General features: G+C 35.6%; 1 pseudogene; it reads left to right on the top strand.

The window, feature by feature from the left end:
* The first annotated feature begins 488 nt into the window (after positions 1-488).
* On the top strand, positions 489-3639 carry LOC127158577 (uncharacterized; annotated as a pseudogene).
* Positions 3640-6408: the final 2769 nt, after the last annotated feature.

Genomic DNA, 6408 nt, shown 5'->3' with positions numbered 1-6408 from the left:
ACTCCAGTCCTCGCGCCCCCCCGCTATGCTTATTTTGCGTGTCTCTTCTAGTTAACACACCTGATTCAGATAACCAGCTCGTTATCATGAGCTACGTGCATGAACTGTGTTCCAATTGACATGATCCCTACATAGTGTTCATTGCTCCCTGCTCCCTGAGTTTGCTTCACTTCGGAACGTTCCTTTATGGATTTGCGCTGCGCCGCTGCCTGCAGCGTCTTCACACACAGACGAAACTTACTAGAGAAGTGTGAAATGTGACATCATATACCTCTGTAAATAAATACAATTTAAATTCACCTCTCGCACTCTTTAATGCCCTTTGAATGGAACGTATACACTCGTTTCGAACCGGAATCATGGCGGAATATCCGGTGATGTCCACTTCGCAGGGCACTTCATGGTCGAATAGAACAATTGCCGTACGTGATAAGAGATACATTCAAAATTAGCATAGTGGGGGGGCGCGAGGACTGGAGTTGAGAAACGCTGGTATAGACAATGGAAGCCACTGAGGCCATGGACACTGAAATTCTTGAAAGGCTCAAGTCAGAGACAAAAGCAGATAAAACGTCTTCAAAGCTAAGAGAAGTGCACCAGCGAGGATGGCCTGTCCACATGAAACAGCTCGATGGAGATCTAAGGAGTTACTGGCCCATCAGAGACACGATACAAATCTGTGATGCATTGATAATGACAAATGACAAATTCATCATCCCAAGAGGTATGAGGCCAGTAATCATGGAAAGACTCCATGCAGCTCATCAAGGAATACAGCGCACTAAGGAACATGCAAGGAGATACCTGTACTGGCCTGGCATGTCTACAGAGATCTAGAACATGGTTGAAAGATGTACAGTATGCCAGCAGCTAATGCCAAAGAACCAAAAAGAGCCAATGAAACCCCATGAACTGCCAGAGCTTCCATGGTACAAACTGGATGTGGATATATTCGAGCTCAAAGGTCAGTCATCTCTCTTTACTGTTGATTACTTTTCAAAATACCCAGAAGTTCCAACAGATTCCCGACAAAGCTGCACAGTAGTTGGAAAACTCGCTACTTCGCTAGGCATGGCATACCCAAGTGATCATGTGCCATTTGCTAGTGCATTGGTGCATCAGTTTGCAAAAGACTGGGGCATGAACTGGAAATATTCAAGCCCAGGGTACCCACAGTCTAATGGGATGGCAGAGAGGTCCATAAAACCATCAAGCTAATGCTAAAGAAAGCTGAGCAAGCTAAGATGGGTCCACATCTTGCATTTCTTTCACTGAGAAACACCCCGGTGACTGGTCTTGGATACTTACCAGCTGAATTGCTCATGGGCAGAGTGTAATGGAGCACTCTCCCAATAGCCAGTGGGTACGGTACGGTAACAGCAAAAGCAAGCACATTACTACAACCAACATGCCAAACCTTTGTCGGTGATTCAATCGGGATCGGTCGTCAGAGTGGAAACATCACAGGGTTGGAAGCCGCAGTGGTGACAGAACAAAGGCCGGAGCCTTGTTCCTACAACGTTGTGACAGATTCTGGTCAGGCATACAGAAGGAACAGTAGACACTTGCGTACAAGCAAAGATGAAGATCTAACAGGTGTTGTGGAGAAAGTTGAAGGAGGCGACACAGAGGAGACAGTCCAGAAAGACAACCTGCATGATCAAACTGTGGTGGCTGAAAACACAGAGCAAGGAAATCGTACTAGTAGTGGGAGGCTTGTTAGTTAGCCAGTTAGATTCAGTGATTTTGAAATGGGCTAAGTAGAAGTAAAGAAAAAGTAAAAGTCAGAAAATAAGTTATGTTTGCATAAAATAACAAACATGTATCTAGGTGCTGTTATTATTTCAGCTGTCTTGAGCTTTATATTAATTGAGTGGTAATTCTTGTTTATTACATGTTGGTGAATAAGTATTTTTCTGTTCTGCATTTTCTTAATTTTCCTAAAAAGGGGGGATGTAGTATATGCAGCTGAATAGGCTATTAATGTTAAAAAAAGAGCTATAGGTGAAGGTTAATCTTGGTATCACAGTCTGGTATAAATCCTTCAATCCAAAATTCCAGTGAGGCTATGACAGAAACAATGAGCTTTGCCATTAAATGACAAGTCTGACAAGTCACTGCAGTAGATATGAACAAGTTCATAGTATTGGGCTCGGTTATCTGTTTCTCGGTTATCTGTTTTATCTGTTATCTAAATGTGAGAAGCACAAAATCTTACCAACTCTAGTTAAACACTAAGCAGATTTGTACGTTATTAATCATTCAGGTCTTTATGTTAAAAATATTAGAAAAGAAACAACAGCTCTTCGGATCTGAAAATATATTCACCTTCTACTTTATAATTGTAACGAGTGAAAATGTTGTGGCTCCTTTAATAGCGGAGCTCCATTCTGTCTGCAGTCTGTAACCGCATATGCCAAAAGTACCACATGTGTGTGAGTCCGATGGTTTTATTTTGAATTTCTGTCGCTCATTTAAGTTTAAGTTGTCTTCTTTTAATAAGTAACGCTGTTGCCAGGAGAATAAAGCTCAAGGTGTGAAATGCGACCTGTGTGCAGTTTGGCTGATTTCTGCTGCAACTTGAGTTAGGCGCGCTATCCTTTAACCCTGACTCAGCGCGTTACATAATTCAAGCAGTGACAATGGTAAGTTTGAGTAAATTTTCTTTTCTCCTCAAACACTCTTGTCCCTCATATTATCCCCTGCATGAATTTAACTCAAATTTTGCACTGAAATGAATGATGTTTTCACTTTAGTCTTCACTGAAGTGTCTGATCATCCTCCGCCTGCTTCATCTGTGTGTTCAAAACATTTGGGGGCAAGTGAACCTTGCTGCCTTTGCTAAAATTATCCAATATTTTGATGACAAGTAAGTCAGTTTGTACAGTTTTTAGTCAAATGAATCAATAATTCAGCTTTAAATGAGAACATGCATGTAAATTTAGTTTGAATGTAAAAATGCACAAAGAACAAAGGTTAACAAAGGTTAACAAGAACAATGTTTCTTGAGCATTGTTATAACTTTACACTATTATATGACTTCCAGTTTCCAGCCAAAGACCAAGCAGGAAACTAATGCTCAGTATGCACTGGCAATCAGTGTCCCACCAGATCTGTGTAAAAATGAACAATCTCAAATTGAGAATCTATTCAGCAAGCAAGAGGCACAATACGTAAAAGAATATATCACGTCCGGCAGTGTCATTGCTACGAGGCCAAATGGAAAGACAAAGGAACATGCTGAGCATATTCTGCTCTTTCCTTCAGGTAATTCTCCCATGGACACATTTATAAAAAATACAGATCAAAACAACTGTGTAGTTTTCTACTCTTACAACTCACCCTGTGTGACAAAGTGCATTAAGAGCGATGACAACAATTTTTACGGAAATTAATGAAATGAATGTTTTTGTCTTTGAGGATGCTGATAAGAACATTGCTGATGATTTCAAAATGATTAATAAGCTAGTGCCTCTTTATTGGTGTACAAGTACAAATGTGATGGAATGTCAGAATTGTGTGAATGGAAACAATGCGAATCCTTTCTGTCTGCCTGAAAAGAAATCAATACTTGTGTATTTCCAAGAAATGCTTTTGTCACACTTTCATAAGGTGTTTCAGATTTTGACACTAAAATGAATTTGACTGAATAATGCAGTGTTTTTCTCATCCTGGGCCTCACACGACTCCTAACAATTGCCAGGTCATTCACATGCATCAAAGCTGGATGTCAAGCAGACCACAAAGGTGTGGCAACAGTTTGCAATGGTTCACACTTTCATAAGGTCAAACAGATCATGCTGATAAACGGTTCTTCAAACTGTTTAATGCATCTGTTTGTAAATACAATTGTGTGAATATGTGCAATATGATGCAATGCAATGATTGACACACACACAAACTGCCAGATCATTTACACACACCAAACCAACTGTCAAACAAGGCCTTGCACCACACAGAAATTACAGAAATCTACCAGAAATGCAGTTTTCACAAGACTCACACCCTAGTGAAAAATAAATGTACTTAATCATATTTAAAATATATTTATTTCATAAGTATACTAAAAATAGATTGACATGCTATGTATAACTGGAAATACACTCTAAATGTAGTTATTTCATGCTTTCATCAAGCACAAACTTAGTGCACTACAAATTCATTTGTAAAATAGTATACTTTCTACAAATGCAATTGGGGAAGGATGAAATATATATATCTTTGAGAAAGTACAAAGATGTTCCTAATTCTGTCTAGAACATATTTGAAACTTGTTAAAAGTAATTTTTAATGGTGTTCTCTGAGCACAAAAATACTTCTAAATATGATCTACATATCTTCAGTGTCACATGAAAGAAATTTTTTTTTCAGGATTCTTTGATGAATAAAATGTTAAAAAGAACAGCATTTATTTAAAACATGAATCGTTTCTAACAACTGAAGTCTTTACTTTGTCACTTTTTATCAATTTAACACATCCTTGCTAAATAAAAGTATTAATTTTGTTGAGAAAAGAAAAAAAAAAAAAAAATACTGACACCAAACTTTTGCATGGTAGTGTATATTGTTACAAAATATTTATATTTAAAATAAATGCTCTTCTTTTAAACTTTCCATTCATTAAGGAATGGTGAAAAAAGTATTACAGTTTCCAAAAAAAATAAAATAAATAAATAAAATAAAATGAAATAAAATAAAAAAATTAAGCAGCACAACTGCTTCCAACATTGGTAAAACATTTGCATATAAGAATGATTTCTGAAGGACCATGTAACACTGAAGACTGGAGTAATGGCTGATGAAATATTAGCTTTGCAGAAATACATTTTATTTTAAAGTCTGAGTTTTAGTGTTTGCACAAGAATAAAACTAATGTTATGCCAGCTTATTATTTTTTTTCCCTGCAGCGTTAATGACAGATCATGTCAGGTAAAAGGGAAGCAGCTTCAAGTTTTATGCACTGTAGTGTTATACAGGCCGTTTCACGTTTATTTTTTACATTTTTTGTAAAGATTAATTTATTGCATTCAAAGTACACAATGATGCCATTAACACACTTAAATTGCAATGTGTTTTAAAGTCACTAAAAGTAAAGGATAGTATGACCTCAGTTTGTTATTAGAAGAGTATTAAACACTCTTACAGTGTAACTGTAATTGTAATATCAGCAAAATACATTTGAAGTTTATGCGGACTGAATTCTGCATTTCAAAACTTAAATACAAGAGTGGATACAAATTTTATTCTTCTGAGCAAACACTGTCCAGCTGTAAAAGTGAAAAAAATACCTGATGCACCATTTTGGTTTATTTCCTTACACTGTAAAAAAATTAGTAAAATGTGCTTCGGTAAAAAACGGCAGCTGTGGTTCCAGAGTTTTACTGTAAAAATCTTTACGGTAGCAACGTTTAACATTTTATGGTTTTCACTTAAATTTACAGGTAAATACTGTCATTTCATTAACTGATATAATGTTAATTTACCAACCTATTGAAGTACTGAAATCTGTTTTGTACCTTTGTAATACACTGATAACCACCAAAAGCAGGTGGTGATGAGAAAGTCGCATGATGAACCAAAGCTCATCGCAAATAGCTTTTAAATATTAACATATATAGAAGATGCACAGTGTCATTCGCACAAACACTAAACACCATCATGGTAACACACATGAAACTGAAATAATGCAATAAACATTAATTTAACAACATTAGATGTAACATACAACCCTATTGTACAAAACTAAGTGAAAACTAAGAAGAAAGAGTTATTTCAACAAAAAAAAACATCAAAAATGTAACACAGGGAATTCTGGGAATGTCAATTTATGGTTATTCACTGTAAATTTTACAGTATTTTACTGTTAACCATTTAACATGTTTTTACTGTAGCATTTTTACAGTTTTTTACTGTTAAATTCATTTTTTACAGTGTAGGTCTTAACACTAGTAGAACATGTTGCTTCAAATGTTATTACTGTGTTCTCTATTTGTCAGTTTTTTAAGGGCCTTAAAACCTATAAAAATCCACTAAAATTTTATGTAAAGCGATCATAGCAATGCAATTATAAAACAATTCCGATGTACTTTATCTCACACTTAAAATCAATTTCAGTGTTAGTGTTAATTAGTGTATTTATAATAAGTGTACTTAAGTAGCATAGTTGAGAAAGTACTTCTAGCTATTACATTACTTATATATTTTAAATAAAATGTATTTAATTTAAACTTAGGAAAACTATATAAAAGTCTACTAACATTACTTTTTAAATCATTCAAAGCACACTTTTGAGAAATATACACTTATAAAATCATCTGCATATTTTTGTAGAAGTACACTTTATTTCAATGTACTAAAAATCCATTTAAATATCAGTGGTATTTAGTATACCTTTGCAGTTACAATCAT

This window comes from Labeo rohita, unplaced genomic scaffold (assembly GCF_022985175.1).
Source record: "Labeo rohita strain BAU-BD-2019 unplaced genomic scaffold, IGBB_LRoh.1.0 scaffold_158, whole genome shotgun sequence".
NCBI classification, from domain to species: Eukaryota; Metazoa; Chordata; class Actinopteri; order Cypriniformes; family Cyprinidae; genus Labeo; species Labeo rohita.
This window is presented reverse-complemented; position numbering and strand designations above follow the sequence as displayed.